Here is a 23,877-nt window from a genome sequence, read left to right as displayed (position 1 = left end):
CGTCCCTGTTAGTAACTACCATCATTAGCAACATTCGGCTTAGTTACACTTTCTAATTTTGCATTTATTTTTCCAGATGGTTTTAGAATATTTATATCACAAAAGTTTTCCACTTAATAACAATATGAACTTATTCTTTGGTTATAATTTTCTGTAAAAAGTAAAGAATTTATGTGGAAGGAATTTCAAAATGAATGCAAACTTTTAAGATCAGCTTCAGGGAAACAGAGAAGTTTTATGGCAACCAGTTTCTAAAGAAGGTTGTTGTCACTGAGTCTCTGTGTTTAAATATGGTTTGATGTCACCTTAGTAATAAAATCCAATTTTGCTTTTGTGCTTTAGTGCATCATTGGAGGATTGGAAAACTTCCCAGACTCACTAGGCTGGATATGAATTCTCACCTCCCTCAAACTTCTGTGTTGAGGGAGTGCCTTTCCCAATTATAGCCGCATTCTGACAGTAACTAACCATTTACCCTGAGTGATGGGCAAAGAAAGCCAAGAGCCTTGAGGCTAAAAGAGATAAGTGAACGTTATCTCCAATTACACACTCGGCCAAAGGGGATTCCTCCTAGATGCATTCTAATGTTTTCTACACCAGGGGCCAATTGGTGTGTATAATTTGCACAGACGCCTATTGGAACCCAGTAAACACATCATAGAGACATGGCTATGAGGTGATGGCAAATTTGGTGACCCCATTCATTTTGCTGTTATATCAAAAGAGCAACAAATAATCTAACGGTAATAAGTCAACTACTTTATTAATAGGGTGGCAAATTTCTTCATAATAAGAGCAAGTTAATAATTACAAAGAAAAGGTCTGCTTCGATTTTATTGACAGCTTTCTTTAAAAATGGTATTTCTAGGCAGTTAATTTTTTCTAAACTTTTTTTTCTTAAGAGTAAAGAAGAAGCTGAGGATTTCAGAGTTGAGTGTAAACTCTTGCATTTTGGGAAACATTGTTATTTACAAGTGAGAAATTTGGAAAAGCCAAAATACTGGACATACCCAAACTGAAAAAAATCCACACACAAAAAAATGTTAAAACAAAATGTACATTCAACTCTGCATCATCCTAAGAAATTGCCTTTAAATATGAAAAAGCTGTGATTTTTCTGTCACACACACACAACACACACATACACACACACACGCCTGCACGTACAAATTATCATTAACGAACAACACCTAATTATCTGATCTATGAACTAATTGAGCCATTGAAAGATTTTGGAAATATAATTGCATTGGTCTGCTTTCTGATCTGCCAGTCTGACCTTTATAATCATTTCTATCTCAAATTCTTTAGTATTAGTGATTAGCTTTTTTAATCACTTAAAATTTTATAGAAACTACAGAAAACCAATCTAAATGAACCATTTTTCCATTTTCAACTCTTTTAAGTTTATTTCTGAGATAACTGTATCTTTTTTGAAGCTTTTTTTAATCATGGTTCCTCACCTGCTGACCTGCGATGTTGAAATCCAACAAGAGGGGACTCTTCTAAACCAAGTTTTCCCAAAATGTGCTTCACAGAATATTTGTTCCACAAGATGGTATCAGATGTTCTGAACGCAAATATGTTTCAGAAAAGCTGGATTAAACAACGTTGACTGGGCTTCTTTATGCCATCACTCTTTAGAACTTTTATTATTGTAAATGCCCCTTGTGAACGTCCAAGAAGTGAATACTTGGATACTGGTTATGGAACTTTTTTTTTTTTTAATTGAGCATTTTAAAGGATTAGACATTTTTTGAAAAATCCCTTAGTTTCAGAAATTTTTTTTTTAATTTTTCATCTTTTTTTCTTTTTTCTTTTTTTTCTTTTTACAAATCCTTGTGTCAAGGGCTGATTTTCAATAGATCGCAGAGAGGGAGCTGCTCTGCTACGTAGGAAACCCCGACCCAGAAGCAGGTGGTCTACGAATGGTTTAGCGCCAGGTTCCCCACGAACGTTTAGTGCATGACAGGCGAGGGGGCGGCCGCCTTTCCGGCTGCGCCCCGTGTCCCAGGATGAAGGGCTCTCCGCACCGGATAGTTTCAGAAATTTTTCAAGTGACATCTTTGATAACTAAAACTGTCTAACTACAGCAGAGCCCTGTGCTTGGTTCATGGGAACAGAGGCAGCCGCAGAACACAGATCACGGTAACTTCGTGACAGAGTGTGTGGGAAAATTGAGGTGTTTTTTTTCTTTCAATTTTAGTACAGGCATTTCATAAGATACCCAAACAGCAAATCAACATGCAAAAAAGTTCAGAAAGGAAGCACCCATCAAGAGTAGAATTAGGAAAAAAAATTGTGGTGTGTTCTAACAGTGAAATACTACAAAGCAATGAAAAGTCAGCTACGCCTTTATAAAGCGCTTTGGATAAATTGCAGAAACTTCATACTGAGTGAAAAAAGCCAGACACACAATATGATATATTTATGATCTCATTTAAGCAAATATCAAAAATCAGGAAAGTGAATCCCTTTTTTCTGAGGGGGATGTTTGTCCAGGTGTTAAAACCATAAAGAAAAGCAAAAAATAGCCGTTACCATGATGGGCAGAATTGTCACCTGCAGCAGGAGGAAGAGCGGGGATGCTGGGCCCCCGTAGGTGTCGGGCAGGGGATCTGGCTGCTGGGAATGTTCTGTTTCTCTCCCTGGGTTATAACTACTGGGCATTTGCACTGATACAGATCTTAGAGCTGCACATTTGTGATTTGTCCTTTCTCCTAAGTAATAAGGAAAGCATTAATTTGCATTGTTTCGAGGTTAGTGGGTTCAAAACTTAGGTTCCCAACAAATTAACTTTTTTTTCAAAATCATTTTTGGAAAATCTGTGATGTCTCTGTCTATGATCATTTGCCATGGCAGCAAGACGGAAATAAAGGCCCTTCACAATTCAGACTGTTACATTTCAGTTCCCTTCATAAAAGATTAATACATAAAGTGACACTCAGGAAGCTGCAAACTATGCAGATAGAAATGGTTATTCTCCATCAACATCTCTTTTGTCTCTCTGCAGTTACCACCTTCCAAGCACTGATAACCAGCAGCTTCTACAAAAAGGATATCAATTTGTCAACACGGTTTCCAGAGCCACCCCGAAGGAAGGGTGGCCACGATCTTGGAAGGTTCCCATCTGTCTCGGCCCTTGGCTACTCTACAAAGTATCGTAAACTGCAGTAAGGGAGAAAACGTCATGAGAAGTTATCGATAACTGAATAAAATAATAAAAGAGAAAAGGCAAGACCATAATAGGACTTTAGGGTTTGCTGATGCAACAACATCAAACAATTTTTCTCTGCTCCAGATGGCCCCCCTCAACAATTTCAGCAGACCCTCCTACAACTGAAATCACATTTCTTCATTTCCTTTTTAAAGAAAGTAGGTCACGTCCACTCTCCATCTTGGACGTGAGAAATCAGAGGCCTCTACGTAATTTTCAGAGAATCAAATGTCATGTCATTTATGGGGTGGAAGCCAGGATTAATGACCTTTAATTTGAGCTCAGATAACCTTAACTCCCCATGGGGGTAGAGGGAAGGGACAATCTAGACATTCCGTTTCTTAAACACATTTTGTTGATTCCATGCTAATGTGCTTGCTGTTTCTGCTCAGGATAATGCTGAGAAGATATTTCACTGAAAAACACTTTTAAACTATTTATTGAGTGCCTATAGAATACTAGGCACATTATTGGTTCCTTTGCTAGAATTATCCAATTGTCCTTATAAAAAACCCAGTGAAGGGGTTGGTTTTATATCCCCATTTCACGGGAACAAGTTTTATCTAACCTGGGCTATTCACATGGAAATTTCTGAGATGCTAGGATTAGAGACAAACATTCATAGCTGAGTTCATGTAACTCTGTTACCTAAGGCTGGGGTGGTGTTGAAAGTACCAGCACTGTCGGCAACAAATCCAATGTGTTGCTTCTCAAACTGTGATCCTTGGACGCCTCGCATTAGAATTATGTGGGGACACCAGGAACACACAGATTCTAAGCTTCTATCCCAGACCTACTAAAAGCAGAAGCTCTGTGGTAACAGCTAAGAATTTGCGTTTTTAGTCAGTTTCCTGGGTGATTCACACGCACGCTAACATCTGAGAACTATTAGGCTGCACGGAAGTGGCAGTGAAATCGTTAAAACAGTCAAACCCTGAACAGCTGCTGTAACGAAGGGAAGGTTAATACTGCCTCACCGACAGCATTATAATCTCTTTCGCTGGAACGCTGGACGAGGGTTGTTGCTTTTAATATCAGATTCAATCTAAGACTTTCTTCCAGTCCAAAGCTTATTCCCATTGCTGTATCAGTGTTCAGGAGGAAAATGAAAGAAATCCAGAGACACAAAAAAGCTAACTCATCACTCAAAAAGGAGGCTCGAGCTAGATTTTTTGCAGAGTGTATTATTGAAATACAATTTAGAATTAGTTAATGGGGATACTTTCCATTGAAGTAGAATCTTTGATCCAATACTGGCAGCTCTTAGTTTAAAGACATGAAAACTATTAGTCTTTCACCATCCAGAATGGGATACAGACAATTGGTGTGTTTAGTGAGCACCCTTGAGCACACCTGGGTAAAATTTCCACCTGTTCCTAACGATGAAGCAGTTAATTCCAGAGTCACACTGTAGTTGTATTTGCTGTGCATACTTAATTCAGCCGAAGCTAAATGTTTACTAAATTGTACAAAGTTCTTATTCTAATGTGGGTTATGGGAATTCACAATCATTTTTGTCACCTTCCTACGGTGCCTAGTTGGGGATCCCTTTACATGGTCCTGGTGAAGATAATTGGACCATTTAGATCCCACAGCTGTATCCAGGCCCTGAGGCTCAAGCAGACTAAGTCACCAGGACCCTCAGAGATCGTATCCTGACCTGTATCATTTCTCCTGGTGTGATCCTCTTTCTTTGACAATAGATCTCAGCAGACTGCAATTTAATGTGAGGATAGAGTGACTGGAGTAGCCTTTTTTCAAATCGAGTGAAGAGTTTTGTGACTTGATTCATTCCCATATAGTTCTTAAGCCTTGGATTGCATTTATAGGACACTTGACTCCCCACCCCCGAATGTGACAAGGCAGCCGTGTTACAAACTACCAAAGTGTTGTATCATCACCATATGACGTCACTTATATGTGGAATCTTAAAAAAAAAAATACAAATTTTATTTACAAACTAGAAATCGACTCACAGACAGAAAACAAACTGTGGTTACCAGGTGGGAAAGGTGGGGGACAGATTAGCAGTTTGTGATTAACAGACACACACTACTGTATATAAAATAAATAAACAACAAGGACCTACTGTACAGCACAGGGAACCATATTCAATTTCCTGTAATGATCTGTAATGGAAACTGAAAATATATATGTTATGTATGTATATGTATAACTGAATCGCTTTGCTGTACACCTGAAACTAACACTGTAAATCGACTACATTTCAATAAAAAATAAGAACAAAATAAAACCCATATTGTGTTACAGTCAGACGTGAAAAGGCAAATTGGAACCAGCTTCTGCTGGCTTCCAGCTTGAGCTCTGCATGCCACAGTGGGTACTTACTTATTCCTCATTGTTTTCTTGATTTTTATCAGATGATATCATAAAACTGATACTTACACTTATCATGATAAATAAAGAAAAGTCTGTATATCTTTCTTTTTATTAATAAAATAAATGTCCATTGAGCCTGACTGTAAATGAGACACTGCAGTAGGGACGACTGTAAAGGCGAAGATGAGGGAACAAGACCCCCGCCCTCCTGGGATTCGCCGTCCACCAATGGAGCGAGAGAAATCATTCGCGTGCCTTCACTGTGCCAGGCACTGCCCAGGCGGAAGGGGAGCACAGTGCAGGAAGACCCGGCTCACGTTGTTTTGGTGAGTTCAGAGTCTAGCGTGGGGAGACGGTGTAACACATATTCTAACAGAGCAGGAGCGAAGGCGTTTGAGGACACAGGCATTAGAGGGAAAACGCATGAATGAGACTGGTTTCAAGGCGTCATGACCATTGCAGGGAAGTGCGTTTATGGCTTTAAGTGAACCTGGACGTTAGCAGTTCTGGGCACGACTGTAGTCACACAGGACTGATTCATACAGACCCTGGTAAAATGCAAGCATGATGCCCAGGTTTTGTCCCCAAATTACAGTTCTAATTAACCCAGGTGGCACAGCCACGGTTTCCTGACTTTGCTGTATATTCAGGAAAGAAACCCCAGCAATTAGGTTAGTCCAGGACTTCCACGCGCCCAAGCCATTAACAGGACCAGCGCCGTGACTTTGGATGAGTCATTTCACTCTTCCCAGCCCTCAAGGGATGGAAATTGATGCTGCAAAGATGTCGATCTGTCTTGTGATTTGTTTTATTTTTCCATGTGACCCGATACTTTAGATACGAGAACTTAGAAAAATGTTTGACAAAGCTAAATGTTTCTTTAAGATTAATAAAAGCAAAAAAAAAAAAAAAAAAAAACTAGCGCTGCTGCCTCTGGAAGTTTGAGTGCCAAGGGATAAGTGGTGTCTAATAATTAATAAAAAGTGGTTGTGAAGCATTTTGCAAATATAAAATGCTAGATAATTTATAAATATTTAAATAGTTATTAAATTTAATATGAATATTACATAGACACCATTTTGATTTCCTTTGCCACTTTATTGCCTCAGAGTGCTTCGCTGATAATTGTGTCACTGTTGATGTTGTGCTGTTAATTGTATGGTTTCTGGAGGGGTGTATCCCAGGTAAAGAGGAGAAGGGAAATTGGGGTGAATAAATGAGTTGTATACTTATTACTGGAAGGCAATATTCTTTTTTGTTACAATGTATTTGAGATTTAAGTCAATTAAGAGCCTGGTTCATAAAGTTCCGTTTTTGCTTAGATCTGGTTTTCAACTTCGCTTCTGCTCTCATTTGCTGAATTACAAACTCCTCCAAGTCACGCGCCGTTTTATTCATCTTTGCATTTCTCGAAAGGTTTTTAGTGCAATGTCTATTTGACTGCTTACAAAAATACTTGCTAAACCTTGAAGGGGAAGAAAGCCAACACAGTAAATGCTCACAGGTCTCAGAGGCCCCAGCTTCTAGCTCAGATGTTCACGCCCTCACAAGGAGGCAATATCGTTCCATTTGAGAGATGAAGAAACTGACACCATGGCTGACTAAGGAAAGCACTAAATTTATCCACCCAGCAAATGATAGATCAAACTCGATTTGATGCCAAAGTGCATGCCTTTTCACATTACTTAATACTATCTTCATACAAACGTATCAATTAATGAAAAAGTTGAGTTGCTTGGGACCAGAATTTGTGTGGAATTACTGCTCTTAAAAAAAAAAGAGTCATTCTTAACTAAGGATTAGAAAGGGCTTTGGAAACTCGACAAAGGAGAAAAAAAAATAGGAAGAGGAAGTGACAATGAAGAAGGAGAGGAAGACAATAGACGCAGAAAAGCCGTCTTTTAAATAAATAAATACATGAAAGGAATGCTGTGAACATTTCTTTGCAGAAAGGCAGACAGACCGGAACTCACAGACCTCAAGGAAGCAACTGATGTAGGGTGGGGAGGGGTGCTCAGGACTAGAATGTACCGGGTACCCCGTGGGCTTAGTTGTGGAGGTGTGGTGGAGTCTATAAGCAAAACCAGAAAGCAAGCACAGGAGAAAGTAATTGGCTTTGCTGATAAGCAGTGAGGAAGAGAGCTGGCTGCAGGTGGGCTGAGTGATAAGCAGAATATATGATGCTGTGAAGACTTGATTGGAATAGTTTAATAAAAGCATGTGACTGTTGCCAATTAGAAGCTAGAAGTAAAATATGATGCTGCTGCTAATTTTGTATCCAAGTAGAATTATACTGTGATTAGGCTAATAGAATGGCATTGGAATTGGAGGCACTGCCTTGGAGAATCACTATCTAGCAAGCAGCTGAACAGAAGCAGTAAAGCATCGCTATCTTCACTTTACCTGGCCCATGAGTGGCTCATGCAGAAACAAGCGTGCGCTGGGGGCAGCTTGAGAAGGGGAACAGAGCAGTCCCAAGGTGCACAGGAGGAGGGTGCCAGCTTCAAGACCCAGTCCCCAAAGCGTCCCTTAGTCTGCTGGGAATTGTGTACCTTGGATGTGCAATCCCCAGAGGGGCTTTTAAGGAAGCCTGAGAGTAATTCTTTCACAACCTGCCAAGCGTCCTGCCCTGCAGAAATCCTGTGTCTGTTAGAGACCCCCAGAGGATGAGCTTAGGAACAAGTGCCCTAGGTGACATGAAGCCCCCGTGTTTTAGACCAGGAAGGTCCTGCCAGTGATTTCTCTTACTCGGGTCACCCTCCACTCCAACTCCAGTTAAGAAAGAAAGGAAGAGAGCATTCAACAATGGGAAGATAAGCTAGTGTCCAAGAGTATACATAAATGGTCCAGCCTGATGGAAAAAAAAAAAAAATGACCTCGTCTTCTATTCTCTGGCATCAATTCTAATTTTCTTTTTCCCCTGACTCCTGCCACCTCTCTTCTGCACTGTCCACACTGGGAGTTGGATTAAAGGCTGATTTACATCTGTTGTGTGTCCTAATTTCCCAAGAGCGTACAAATGAATTTACAACAAAGGAGCTCTCCTTTTATTTTCCTGAAATGGGATGCGCGATGTCACTCAGCAGCTAGTGACATGTGGGCTGGCAAGAATAAGGTCTTGCCTTTTGAAGTAATCTGCGAACCATCCCTATTTAACTGTTCTTCCTATTCAAATTAATTCAGATATTGAAATCATATTGCAGAGCATCTGAATTCTTTTTTTTTCACATTTTTTATTGAGTTATACTCACTTTACAATGTTGTGTCAAATGCAGAGCATCTGAATTCTTAAAGCACCATGCAAACTAAGATGGTAACCTGGTAGAGGAAACACCACTTTTTCTTTGAAACGAAAAACTATTTAGCTGATACTTAAAGTAAGATTAACATGCTACAAATCATCCCCAACTCTCAGGTCTCCTGAGCCTTAAGTCATGATAGCTGGTTTTCCAGCCTCATCCTTCAAGCCAGTCTAATACCACCCAAATTTCCACTCCAGTGTTCAAATCCAAGTACGTAAATTAACCCTGCTGTTTTTTTCCTAGGAAGCGATAACGCTTGATTTGGAAATACCAAAATGAAGAACTTCTTAGCCACTAAACAAATAAGATTGAATTTCTTCTACTTTCACATCTCAAGAAACCTTTCTATTTTTTTGAAATCAGAGTCTGATGATTGGCTCAATTTTACTTTATTTTTTTAGCTCAAGTTCATTTATTAGCAACAGAGACGTACAACATAGAAGGACCACATCCAAGCGCTGGAAGTGTTCCAACGGGAACTAAATCTCTTTTTTTTCTTTTATTGAAGTATAGTCAGCTTACAGTGTGTCAGTATCTGGTGTACAGCGTAGTGTTCCATCCACATACATACACATATTCGTTTTCATGTTCTTTTTCATTATAGGTCACTACAAAATATTGAATATAGTTCCTTGTGCTCTACAGTACAAACCTGTTTATTTTATAGATAGTAGTCAGTATCTGTAAATCTCAAGCTCCCAGTTTATCCTTTCCCACCCCCTCCCCCCAGAACTAAATCTCTGAGTCATCTTTAACAGTCTGATACCGATTTGTACTTCACTGATTCTGCAGTAGAACTGAGAAGAAAGTTGATTTGGTTAATTCAAGAGGTAAGCTGCTAGGGAAATGTTTGCTGAGTGAATGAATGAGTGAATATCAGTAAAGCCTGCACATAATAAATATTAATATAACACAAATTCAGATGCATACTGCTCTACCTAATTGTCCCTTTTCCGTCCTATAGAGGCAATAATTGTAACAGTTATCATTCTTGATAACAGAATTCCTGGTAACGTGAGCATTCTCCCATCCATATTTTCTGATATATACGGTAGGCAGGAGAATGGTCTCCCAAAGACATCCGTTTCCTAATCCCTGGAGGCTGTGACTGTGTTCTCTTACATGGTAATAGGGCTTTTGCACGTGTGATTGAGTTAAGGATTTTCAGATGAGGAGATTATCCCAGATGATCCCAGATTATCTGCGTCTACCCAATTAATCACAAGGGTCCTTATGAGTGCAAGAGGGAGACAGGAAAGCCAGAGCCAGAGAGAAATTCAAAGACGTTACACGGGTGTTTTGAAGACAACAGAAGGGCCACAAGTCAAGGAATGCAGGCAGCCTCAAGGGGTTGTAATAGGCAAAGAAATTCATTGTTCCCTAAAGCCTCTGGAAGGAATGAAGCCTTTTTGACACCTAGATTTTTGTGCAGTGAGACCTCTTTTAGACTTCTGACCTCTGGAACTGTAATATAATATGTATGTGTTATCTTAAGACACTAAATTTGTGCCAATTCGTTGCAGCAGCAATAGGAAACTAATATAATGCATATAGAACAATCTAAATTATCCAGCATAGGAACGATTCAATTGATCATCACCTACCCGACAGTCAGGCCAGTTAAATGCAGTAAGAATTGAAGAACGGGTGGAAGAAAATAATATTCACAGTATTTACACTATGGAACATAATAAGCTCTTTATTGGCATTAACCCACTTGACTCTAAAAATCATACCCATTTTACAGATGAAGAAACTGAGGTATAGCCAGGTTAAATGACTGGCTCAGGATTATACTGGTAATAGATAGCAGAGCTTGAAGTCTGGCTCTAGAAAGGACACTCTTAACCTGTCATATATGAACCTCTAATATATGACATATGATGCACTGCGCTAACATTCTTTGTCAGGAGTGGTCAATCAACCACACTGTCTGTGTGGCATGTGGATTGCTTGTTCTTATTAAGGCTCCCTCCATCTGACACAATCATCTCTCTCAGACTTTCTCACTGCTGTCACTCCTGCCCTTAATAACTATGCCGGAGATGGTACATCTACAGCCATTTAGAAAAATAGGGGGCAGAACTAGGGTTCTTTCTTGTCCATTTAGTGCAGAATGTTCGCAGGAGCTGTCACACCAAGGATGGCTTTGTAAAGTCCTAATTCAGGCTGAGTTGTTAGAGGGCTGGATGCCCAATTACTGACACAAAAGTTGGTGTGGACAAAATGAGGTTGCAGACATAAGTCTGAGTTAGAACATAACAAGCATTAAAGAACAAACAAAAAATAATAGTTTAGATAAATTAGAATGTTTTTCATTAATTCTTCACTTGATTATAAGAAACTTCGTGGAAAGAATTACATTTAAATTCAATTTAAAGTTTTCACTATCTAGTGCAGTTCATTGAACTTAGTAGAAGTTAATTAAATATTCATTGGTTGATTACACCACCAAAAAAAAAAAAAAATGTTATTGAACATGTTTTATTGCTCAGCAGCCTCTTTTGAAGACTCTGGGATTTCTTCACATTAGTCTTAAAAATATAGCTCTATGACTGTCTCAACTGACATTTTCAAGGCCAGTGAAACTATTTCTGCAATTTCCTTTCCTCATAATCTTCTAGAACATAGAAAATTATTCAATTTGCTTTTAAAGGAGCAATAAGCAAACTAGAGAAGAACTATCCATGATAGATAAGGCTGCGGGCCCAGGATTCAGAATAACACAACGACCCCGGGATCCTGGGCCAGGAATGACATGCAGAATTGTAACAGGGAAGAACAAATCTGACTCCATGTTAGATCTGTTCCTTCAGCTCTCCTCCTGCGCTTGGTCACGCAGGTTCTGCACCTTTTGTAAAAGAATGTTTCCCACAACCTGAAATGTACAAGACAGCCCATTCTCAAGGCTCTGACCTTTAAGAGAGTAACACTTACCTATTCATTTAGAGATAAAAAGTTGCAGAATAGAGGATAACATTTGTCTTGTTGGAGGTTTACAGGGACACCATGACCTGACCTAGGTGGACAGCTGCGAGAACAGAGGATTCTGACACCAAGAAGCTTGCAATAAACAACCATACCCCTTCCCCCTTCTTAGTATAAAAGGAGCTTGGGGAATATGGTTCTCCAGAACGTGAGTCCTCCCTCTTCTTGGTCTGCTGGCTTTCCAAATAAAGTCATTATTCCTTGCCCCAACACCTTGTCCCCTGATTTATTGGTGTGCTGTGTGGTGAACAGTATGAGATTGGACTCAGTAATAGAATGACCCTCTAAAATATGAGCTTTTTCTTCAAATGCTTACAAATCAACAAAACTTACAGAAAATTATCAGAGATCTCTAGCATAAGCCTTCTTTTAGGTAAAATAGCCATAACATTTACACTCTCAACTGTGTAACAGATGTTAGAGAAGGCAACTGTACTAGACCCTGCTCTTTGCTGAATTTTATGTCAACGGGGGCAAACTTTCGAAAAGTAAATGGCTATTAATTATTTCTGATTTAATAGCAACACAAACAACCTGTATGACCAGTTGGAAAGGAGAAAGTTCCATAAGGAAGACCTAGAACTTATGTCAAATTTCCAAAATGTCTTCTTCCTGTCCGTGCTGTACTTGAAGGGGTCCCTCCCATGGGGCTGGATGCAGGTGAAGACTGACAAAGCCTCTGGGCCTGAGAAGGTCTGGAGATGGAGAGCATGCCGTCTCAGAGAGGTTCCATCAATTGCACGGAGGGGCGGCAAACCAGATTCGAGAGTGGCGGCTGCGAAAGGGGGAGTAGGGCTGGGACGGCCCGCTGCCTCCTTCCTGCCCTGTGAAGCCCTCCTCCTGCCCCCAGATTTCTCTCTCCCAAGTCGAGTCCTATTGTCTTTCTTCCTCTGTTCTCCTTTTCTAACCCACTCCTCTCCTTTTCACCTTTTTTTCTTCCTCTCCTTTATTTTCATATATAATTTCTTCTGTCTGCTCTTTTCTTCCTATTTAACTGCCCATAACAAGGAGGTGGTGTATCTTTTTCTTACTTTATGTTCATGGAATAAAGGTTTAAATTCTTTGCTTTTCATTTTGTTAATGAGCCAGGTGGACATTTTATGTATATTTTTCCTCTCTCACATTATTTCATTTTCAGGTCTTCAAAAATCGGTCATCTTCTGTATCCTCTGTTTGTTGTTCTTCAAAGACAGGGTCGCCTTCCTACAGCCGACACATCTTCTAGTGCACAGACTTCTCTCCACTTCCCTCATCAGCAGAGATGCAGTCCAAGTGTCTCCGTGCTTCAGAGGGAGAAGCAGAACGTGGCCGAGACAGAACACTGCTTTTCTAAAAGGAGCAGTCGTGATGCTAAAACGGACGAAGAGCAATTGTGAGATTTTGTTTATGGACCTAGATTTCTCACCACTACTCTGATGGAACATAAAGGTGAGAGGTATTTTACCAGTGTGTTTTTTTTTTTTTTCTTAAAAATAACTTTCAGTGTCTAATGCTCATATGAAAACATGAGACACATTTTCAACTCCATTTAGATTTTTTTGTTACTGACAAAAATAGGTAACTCACTGATGCCATAAAATCTCTCTTTGTGGTTCAGGTAATGTCATCTAAGAAAACCAGTATGAATTTCAAACTCTTGAAAGCATTAAAGACAGAGGCCCTGCTATTCCAATGGGAATGCAGAAAATGTGAATAAATCATCATGTTCTGATGGCAAGGTATTACCAGAGATGAAGTGCACCTCAAGATACATGGTCATTTCTTACCTGGAAATTTTAATAGAATTTCATTTCTCTTAAGAAGGATAGAAAATTTTGCATCTTGTATGATCTCCAGATGATGAATACTCATCTGAATTACTACCAACATGCATCCCACGCAGATTTTTAAAAAATCATCAATCTGCCGTCTTACCCACATTATTTTGTACCTTCGGGCTCTTGATGTAGTTTTTTATGAACAGGATTCAAATAAATTGGCTCTTTTTCCTTGGTGGTTTCTTTAATTACTTTGTTATTATCCAAGGAACTGGTTTAATTTAAATGAACACTGTGTTCCCGCTACTACTACCCGGAGAAAACACAGACACAGAACATGCTGTTTTGTAGTTAAAGTGTATTTCTCTGCACGGGGATGCCCGCATCGGGCAGTTCCACGGCACCTTCCCGTGTTACGGCAGGAGCAGAGCCAGCCCGTCTTGTGAAGTCAATGACTCCCCCCAAACTCCCGCTCACTTCACTAGACACAACAAATAAATTGTAAATGTATAAAGCAAGTCATAAGTAAATCTGATAGCATTTCATTTAAGCCAAGAAATCCAGCAAGTCTATATAGTTCTTTTCCCCAAAAAACATCTTTATAGGAGGGAGATTTTAAGACCAAGTATGGGCAGATGTTATCATGAGCGCTCCAATGCCCATCCCCTAACCTCCCGGATTTTGCCATTACACAAAGTCTTATTGAATTCTTATTTAGAACTGAAATGTTTGCAAAGGAGCAGAATTCCTCTCCTCTTTGTAGCTTCCATCCAATAAAAGTATAGCATAAATTTCAAAGGAACCTAATATATATATATATATATATATATATATATATATATATATATATATATATATGAGTGTATATAAACATCAAGATGCTATAAAGTATTTTAGAGGCACCATGAAAATATAAAATTGTATTTCATTTCCTGAAATAGTTACAGTTTTCAAATCCAGCTCCATGTCTTTAACTGAAGCCATGTGTGAGAAAAGCGAGTTTAATCTTTGGAAACACTCAATTTGGGGCTGTTGACTAAGCCCTACAGATATCATGGCATTTCTCCTGTTGCAAGTAGAATGGAGGACAGGCTTGCACATCTATTAAGGGATGAGCAGGAAGTGGAGCAATCGGGGGGAGAGTTCACTGCCTGTGCACAGGCTCGTGCTTTGTTTCATTTCACATCTTTCACCGAAAATTTACATTTCCATCATACCACGGAGAAGGGAGCCTTCTTATTTTTCCAGTGTGCAAAGAAGTCAACTAAAACATGAAGTGGTGCTGCCTGGGGGACCCGGAGAGCTGGGACGTCCTTCAAACAGTAGCATCGAAAAGATGGGGCTATTGGAGAGAAGAAACTATTGTCACCAATCGTATCTTTCTAAGTCAGACTAGGATTGTATTAAAGAGCTCACCTTCTGAAATTAAATACACAGAAATTTAAATGTGGTTATGTGAGCTTAGCTTCTTGACGCCTTAGTGTCCTCATTTTGAAAATGATGATGTAAACAGTGCCTGTTTGATTGGGTGGCACTGTAACAGAGGAGAGCGAATCTGACTTCCACATTGGTCTGTTCCTTTAGTTTTGCCCACTGTGCCCTGTTTTTCAGGCTTGGTCTTGCCAGCTCTGCACCTTTTGTACATGAATGTTGCCTTCAGCCTGTCTGATAAACGGGAGAGCCTTTTCTCAAGGCTCTGACCTTTAAGGATATTAACACTGTTGGACTCCTATAAAGATAACAAGTTGCAGAATAGAAAATAACCTTTGTTTTATTAGAGGTTTACAGGGACACCATGGCCTGACCCACATGGATGGCTGGCTGCAAGATCAAAGAATTCCTGCAGAAAGAAGTTTGCAACAACCAACCACACCCCTCTCCTGTTTTTTTCATCTAAGAGTAGCCTGTATTCTGACTGGAGCAGGATGGCTCTCCAAGGCATTAGTCTGCCATCCTCTCGGTCTGCCGGCTTTCCAAATAAAGTCGCTATTCCCTGCCCCAACACTTCGTCTCCCGATTTATTGGCCTGCCGTGCAGCGAGCAGAGTGAGTTTGGACTCGGCAGCAGTGCTGTGGGAGTTCAGTGCGAAGAGGCACCTGCAAGTCTTAGCACGGCTCCCGGAATGTGATGCTCAGCGCCATGATCATTGCTGAAGCAGCTCAGAGAGCTCTCCTGATCCCCTGAAACAGACATCTGCGATGCCCCCGGGATTCAGCCCCCTGGGTAGTGTTTCTCAAAATGTGGTTCTAGGACTCCCTGCAGCAGACTCCCTTGGGGTCCTTGTGAACAGTGCGAATTCCTGGGCTACATCCCAGACGCCAGAACCCCCAGGTGTCAGGTTGGGACTCTCCACTTTTAACAAGCTTACTAAGTTTGCAAACCACTGCCCTAAATGAGGTCACCTCTCAGCCTGCCCTCCGAAGCGTGCGAGCCTGACACCAAGCATCCTTGACTCAGACAGCCGCAGTCATTACGGATACCTGCTGAGTCTTTTTCTACAAGTACTTATTCAGGTACAGAGTTAATGAGAAGGTGGTGTTAATGGAACAGACTCTATTAGACGGCTGTGCCCAGAACCCGCGGTACGTTTCTCTCCCTCCCTTCCGTAGCTAGATCACTTACGTACCTGCCTGTCTCTCCTTCTCTCTGCCAGGACATCCTGCATATCCTTCTAATCTAGCTCAGAGCCACTTCTTCGGAGAGCACCTCCTGACCACATTGCTTTCTTCCATTTTTGTATTCCTGCGCCAAACAGCATCTGGTTCTTTAACCACGTGGTGCTGATGCAGGAAAACAGGGCATGAGAGGACGGCCGCGACCCAGGTTCCAGGCAAGTCCCTCAGATACAGCCCATCAGGTGAGGGTCCTTGGCTTCACACAGAAAAGAATTTAAGAGGGAGCCATAGTTGAGTGGAGGTAGATTTATCCAGAGAGATACATTCTTCATAGACAGATCGCAGGCCAGGGAGGCCACGAGGCATGGGGGTGTTTGGTTTAAGGTAGAAGTAGTTGCAGACTGCATAGACACAGTGGAGCCATCTCAGAAGGCAAACAAGAGGCCACGAGGCGTGGGGGTGTCAGCTTTTACGGGCTGGGTAACTCCACGTGCTAACGGGTGGGAGGGCTATTCCCGCTGCTTTGGGGGAGGGGTGGGGACTCCCAGGGACTGGGCCCTCACCCACTTTTGACCGTTTATGGTCAGCCTTCAAACTGTCAGGCGCCTGTGGGGGTGTCATTTACCGTATTATTGTATTACAGTGAGCGTGTAACAAAGTTCGGGGTCTACTGGTGTAACTGAGCAGGACTCATGGGGCCCTCCAGGGTCAGACCCCTGCCCCGTGTCCTCTGCTGTAGCCCCTCTCTGAAGCACCCAGATAATGGTATCTCATGCATATTTCCTGAGTTTTCAGTTGCTAAAAACCACCACCAAAGGGAAGAAATTAACTACTTGATGATCCAGAGAAAGTAACCCCCAGCCCTTGTGGAGCCTAAGGCTTGATAGAGTTGACCACCGTGCTACCGCCACATGGACCAGTCAGAGAACTGTGCATGCGCTGATCACATACCCTGCGACCGCCCCCCGCCCCCCCCCCCCCGCCGCCCCTTACCTGATCTTTAAATACGCTTTGCCAAATCCTTTGAGGAGTTGGGGTTTTCTTGGGCATGGGCCGCCCCATCCTCCTTTGCTCAGCTCTGCAATAAAGCTTACTCTGCTCCAGACTCCCATGTTTCAGTCTGGCCTCATGGTGCATCAGGCAAGCGAACTGGCCTTCAGTAACGATGAGAGTTGAGTCTTCCACCATCTTGGTATCAACGGCTGTGTCATTCTTTTAGTGGCTGCGCCCTGCCCCCTTCCCTCCCGTCTCGGCACTTGGTACTGTTTTCTACAGCTTGTGTTGTTCCATGCATCTTTGTCTCTCTACCTCTCGCGTGAAGGTATAAATCTCTTAGAGGCAAATGCTCTGTGTTAGACGTCTGACAGGTCTCAGTCGTCCTTGAGGACTGCGCACAGGGCTGTGACGTTCACACGCGTCAAGCTCTCTTTGCGAAGTGTGAGAGATGGACGGCTTGACATTTCCCCTGATTCGTCTGAGCCACGCTAAGTAGGACAACAATGTATTACGTGCCCCTTGATTTGACGAAATAAGAACTCTACAGCCTCACCTACAAAATATCCTTGCTTGAAAAGTTGAGCATGAGTCTGAAGAAGCCTCTAGAGCTACCAGTCTACAGAAAGTAAGGGCGATGGAGTGAGAAGGCAAACGCCACCAAACAAAGTCATCAGTCAGACCCAGAGAGTGGGTGGGGCTGCTGGACGAATCAGTGGATGAATCAATGATAGAGAAAAGGGTGGAGAGGAGCACTGTTAACAAGTAAAAGGGGCTTTAGAGACGTACTATTTGTAATATGTGGAACTTTAAGATAATGAGGAAAAGGTGAATGCGGACTGGACATTTCAATGAAATACATAATTGCTATTAAGTTTTAGGTGTGAAAACGGCATGGTGGCTATATTTTTATATGCTTTTATCAGTTAGGTGTGCATACTGAAATATTTGCAGGTTAAATGAACCAGCGTGCTTTAAAATATTCTGAGAAAAAATATGGGGGAACAGATGATACCTGGTTGGCAAAGTGTTGACAACTGTAGAAACTCAATGATTGGGTACGTGGGGGTTCATTAGACTAGTCTCCCGACAACTGTATATTTTTGAATAATAAAATCTTTAAAAATACTTAAGCAGAAAAATACTTCATACTCACCTTTTCAAGTGGCATGAAAATAGAAATGCTTGTTTTAAAGGTAAAACATCTTGCTTTTAAAAGAGAGAGAATTTTTCTTAAGCCACCATTTGGAATATTTTAGATTTATTATTTATGTGTATATTTATGTGCTGACTTGTTCCACACAGGATTTGAGGAGGGAAGGTTTTGGAACGGACGAAGTCACTACAGAAGACATTGCTTATGCATCCACTGATTTAGGTCACTTGGAGGAGGCGGCAGCACCAGGGGTCTCTGGCTCCACGTACAAAGAGAAGAAGATAGTAATCCAAGGGACCCCCTCACCTGGCTGACTCTCCCTGGGTCAATCAGGCCAAACTGTGACTGAACAGAGGGGCCCGAGGCTGTGCCCGGAAGGCCAGCCGACTATGTCAGAGCAGAGGGCAAAATGAACGGAGTCATATTCCTGCCCTGCAAGATGTTTTCATCCTGGCAGAAGCAAGGATGCAAAGTACAGGCATTAAAGCCCTGGTTGGCTGATTAAAAATTTATTCCATCGCCACTTCCAAAGAGGATTGGAAGTTGTGTCATGGAAATATAGTCTCGGGGCCTCCTGCCCCCAATCTGGGGGTGGGGGTGGGGGAGTGAGGTCCACGGCCACGGGGATGTCTGAACTGGGTTGGCACAACTCGAGAGCTGAGATCTTTCTCTGTACTCCAAAGCACCTGGAGATGCTTCAAATATTAAGAGTGAAGAAAAGGTTGAGCTGTTTCCTAAAGGACCAAAATCTAAATTTTATTCATTTACCAGAAATCAACGCAGACAGCTCTACTGTATTAGAATGAACCGTTTGCAATTCCACTATTTGACCAGGTTACCAAAGAATGGCGATGTCTATGGCTCAGGTTAATAACTCAGTCGTCAGACGAACGGTGGGGTGGTTGTTAGAAAGGAGAAGAAAGAAAAAGAAGAAAAGACACAGAGAAGAACGAATAGGAAATTCTGACTGACCATTAGCACTAAAGAGGGTTAAGTCAAAGATCTTGTTTGTTTTGAGGCTGGATACCTGGGAATATGATGAAATCATTAATAGAAATCAGAGAAGAAGCCAGGACTGAGGTGAAGGGGAAGACAGATTGATAGACATGTTGGGTTTGAGATGATAGCAAAACATTTAGGTAGAAATGTCTTGTAGGCAGTTGGAGAGATAAAAGGTAATAATTTAAAAGCAATCAAAGCCAGAAATAAAGCGGGCCACCAAAGGTATAATTAAGCATGAATGAGTGTATACATTCACCAAGGGGAAGACTCTAAGAACAGAGGCCAAGGACTCAAACCTGATGGTCTAGAAGAAGAATTCAGAGCATGAGGAGCAGAAGACCATGCGTCATGGTGGCCATTGCAACCACAGCTCAAGGGAATCCAAGTGGTTTGAACAAGGCAGTTCAAGGTCAGGGACGCCCCCATTGACTCTTACCCTCTTACCTTCACAATTAGTTACTGTTTGTTGATTTGTTCAGGTGAGAAAAACATTACATCCAAAATATTTCAGCTATGTCACTGGGGATTTCTAGAATCATTCTTAAAAGCGATTCTCTCTTTCTCTCTCAATTTCTCTCTCTCTCTTTAATTTTTACATTCTGTCTGGACATTAAATACTATGTTTTCTGTTGTTGTTGCTGTTCTTATGAGTATCTTAAATCCTACGGCAAGTAGCATGGTGGAAACTGAGTTGCCAAGAGCAGGTAATGGCAGCCCGCCTGCCCTGCCGCTCACATGACACGGTTGGTTTTCTGGGAGCCGGTCTCAGCTGCGTGCTGAATGGAGCCGGCGAGTCTCCCCCACTTTCTGAGCAGGGCCCTTTCATCATCCATGTATCTGCATAGCTAGGTCTCAGCAGAACTTCTGTGATCATGACAGTCCTCACTTTCAAAGAGAGTTTCTGTAAGTTGGAACAGGACAGGGCTGTTTCTTCCAGCCCCTGGGAACTACCCCTGTCCCAGAAAAGATGCACATTTTGAAGATTCCCTAGGATTGCATCCTGATTGGAAGGATGCTACCATATAGGTTGTTACTAATAATCTGACGTTTGCCCTCATTTGCCTCTTGCTGCCAGGACACAGAGGGAGAAGGAGCGAGAACGGAGGGCAAAGACTTGCTTTCATCTAACTTGACCTCCAATCACAAAAAGGCCCAGCACATCTTCCTGAGCAGCTCAAGCTGGCTTCTCATTCCACCTGACCTCCCAGCAAGAGAGGCTGCTTGTTGAACACATGGGCACAACCCCAGCAGCTCTGGGCCCAGCCTCAGCCCTGGCACATCTCTCAGCTGCACATGTCCTGAGTTCTGTTCCCCTTTATATGAATATCACCGTCTAACCTGGAGGGAGTGGCTGGGATAAGAGGGAACTAACTGGCCTTTCACGGTCTGCGGTCCCCAGGATGCCCGCAGATCGTATCTGCCTAATGAGTTCTGCCCCACCGTCAGCGTGGACGACCCTGGGAGCACCGCGATTGGCTTGACAAGAGTTAATGGATGATCTGCCATGAAAGCCCCATCACCGAGGAGCCAGCCGCAGCTCCAGCTGGAACCTGACTCCCAGCCCGTCTTTCCACACTTCATCTCACACTCCTTGTGCCTGGGCGGTCGTCCCCCTGGCGGAGTCCTTGAGCTTCTTTGTTCCACAAAATATAAGCAGGCCTCATTTTTTCGCTCCCTTCTGCTAAGCTCCCACGGCCTGCAGCTAGCTGACTTTGAACCAGGCACCGCATCTGAGGATGCCCCAAGATCCTGAAAAGGAAGAAATGTTTAGCCTCCCTGCCCACCCCGACCACTGCCAGATAGACAACAGACACTTAAACATCGTTTAGCTTCAGGCCATGCCTCTGTCTGAGATTTGCTCATTAGATTAGTGTTTGACGCAGTGAAAAACAGTGCCTCCCAGATCAACAGTGCCCCCGGATCCTGGGAATCGGGGTGGCTTGGAATGTTTGTTTCTGTGAGTTCTGGACTTTGTTGGATTCTTGCTATCCTGCCTCCTTTTGAATTTGCTGGTGGTTGTGAGTGTGACTGACAAGACACACAGGTCTTGGGACAGCTCTGATGATAGCCAGGCTCTTTCTACAGGATGACAGAGGGGAAAAAAAAATAGAGTGATGAGTGTCTACAAGCAGCCCTATTTCACACATTTTCTACTTATTCAATCAGCCAACATTTATGGAGGTACCAGGTGCTGGCCTGGTTTCCAGGGATAATAGTAAACTCGTAGAGCGCTTTCCCTGAAGGAGGTTTTATGGTCTAATGGGGAAAGCAGGCTCGTGTCTTCTGTTTTCTGCCACCCTCTTTCCATGAGTCCAGACATACCATTTATGGGAAATGGAAGTAAGATAAAAAGTGGCTCTGGTTTCTTAACACCCGAAGAGAGAAAAAAAAAAAAACAGCTTCTCTGCTTAGTTTTACTCTAGCAGACTGTCTGGAGGATTAGCCCCTGGGATAATTCCTCTTGCAGTGACAGTGGCCAGACTGTGACTTGCATTTCCGCCGTCCATCTATAGCTTTGATGAGACTGGAGGGTAACTCCAAGCTCAGGGTGACAGCTGTGAGAAGAGGCGATCACCATGTCCTCGGGCATGAGGGAAACAGACCTGAAATAGTCAAGGGTCTTTAGGTGTCTGGAAACTCAACTCAAATGGACAAGGACGAAAACAGTTAATGAGCTAGAGAGAACTGAGGTAGTGTGGTCCAGTCATGGTTGGGATGCAGGAACGCAAATGATGTCCGCAGACCTCAGGATGTCTACATCACTTTGTCCTGCGTTCCTTTATGTTTGGTCCACTCCTGGGAAAGCTGCCTAAGCCATGAGGGAAGACGGCTGCCAGCAGCTTCTGCCTTGTATCTCCCCAGTGCCCAGTCCAGGGAAGAAAAGTCCCCGCTCATCCACCCTCAGCAGGACTTTGAACAAAAGTTCTGACTCCTCTTACTGACCTGAATTTGGTTACTTTCCCAAACCTGAACCCACTGTTTTGACCAGGAAACTGGATATGTTTATTATATTGGGTCACACATCCAACATGGAGGCAGCACTGGTCTCAAACTCATCCACAGTCATTTGGAATGAACAACTGGGGTGAGATGGTTTCCCAGAGGAAAGTGAGGGCCATTTTCAGAAGAAAGATGGGGAAATGTTTGCTGAAGGGCAACAAAACCAAACCAAACCCCCACAAATGTCAACTCTAAGAACTGTGATTAGATGTATGGCAAAGTGAGCATCTATTTTAATTCATGGGATATTTGTGTAATTGAGCAAAACTAATCAAAAGCGAAACTAGAAATAGTTCTTCTTCCAAAATTCATAATAGACTTTTAGAAACAAAAAACCTGAAACAGAAGAGAAAAGGTCCATTGAGGACAAAAGCCCTCAGTCTTAGGAAGCCCTGAGGCAGGTCACTAAGGCAGGCTCCCAGTAAGCAGGGATCCAGTAAACTGAGCTGGAGTGCCAGTGGGGCTGGGTCTTAGACTGAACGTAAATATTAAAATGAGAGCATTGCACTGACACTGACATAGGCGAGAGTGTGATGAGGGGCCGAGAATCAAAGGGTCAGGTTAGACTCCCTGAACTCCCACGTGGAAAGGTCAAGGGCAGTTCTGGAGACATCAGAAGGGCTCAGCTGACATGCAGCTGAACGTTGCATTTCACAGGCTGATCTGATGCACATCTACTGGAATAAAAAATAAAATTCAAAGAACAGATTTCTTAGAGAACTCTGAATTCAGTTTTTCTTAATGCTATAGTTCCAACTGGGAACCAGATGTTTGGGTCTTTGCAGCTGGTGTGACATGGACTCCTAAGTCTGGGTCCAAGTCTGAAATTTTTCTGTGGGAAATTAACACTCTTTCTTCTCAGTGAGAATACAGTTAGAAGCAACTGTCTGTATCTGAAGTCAAGGATGACCCATCAGCATGTCAGAGAAGGGCAGAGACCTAGCACCACGCTAAGCTTGGGTGAGTGTAAGCTTCCTGTGTGGCTTCAGGAATACTGTTTTGAGACAGCTGGCACTTGACCTGACTATAATTCCTAGGCACTGTTCTGCTGGCGGTGGGGCAGCCACGGGTCCCAGCATCTTCAAGCAGGCTCAGGTCTCTCCTGTCTGCAGACTTTACACTGTCCCTCGTTCTTTTGTATCTGAGACAACTCAGAAAAGCACCTAGCCTTCAACTACCCATTCTCCCCCAAGGCTAGAAGCCACCTCGGAGACATGATGAGCCCATTTTGTCTCAAAGTTCTGGTACCTGGAGAACTCAGTTAGCCCCCAGTCCTAAATAGCTCAGGGACCCTAGTGCAAGTCAAGAAGTTTCACTCATCTTGGATGGACCTAGAATTGATCTTACTAAGTGAAGTAAGTCAGTCAGAGAAAGACAAATAGCATATGATATCACTTATATGTGGAACCAAAAAAAAAAAAGTGATCCAAATGAACTTATTTACAAAACAGAAGAGACTCACAGACATAGAAAACAAACTTATGGTTACCAAAAGGGGAAAGAGGGT

At 42.4% G+C, this 23,877-nt stretch overlaps 2 long non-coding RNA genes across 2 annotated transcripts; one reads left to right on the top strand and one right to left on the bottom strand.

The window, feature by feature from the left end:
* Positions 1-1,655: 1,655 nt before the first annotated feature.
* On the top strand, positions 1,656-23,877 carry LOC116659820. The gene is made up of 4 exons (XR_004315184.1): positions 1,656-1,956; positions 6,020-6,027; positions 22,061-22,068; positions 23,866-23,877. It is a non-coding gene; the product is annotated as an uncharacterized LOC116659820 (long non-coding RNA).
* LOC116659821 lies at positions 10,560-19,229 on the bottom strand. The gene is made up of 4 exons (XR_004315185.1): positions 17,213-19,229; positions 16,231-16,475; positions 14,822-14,946; positions 10,560-13,197 (listed from the first exon to the last, which is right to left on the bottom strand). It is a non-coding gene; the product is annotated as an uncharacterized LOC116659821 (long non-coding RNA).

The sequence above is a fragment of the Camelus ferus genome, chromosome 25 (genome assembly GCF_009834535.1).
Source record: "Camelus ferus isolate YT-003-E chromosome 25, BCGSAC_Cfer_1.0, whole genome shotgun sequence".
Classification (NCBI taxonomy): domain Eukaryota; kingdom Metazoa; phylum Chordata; class Mammalia; order Artiodactyla; family Camelidae; genus Camelus; species Camelus ferus.
Note: the sequence above shows the minus strand (reverse complement) of the source record. Positions and strands in the feature narration are given on the sequence as shown.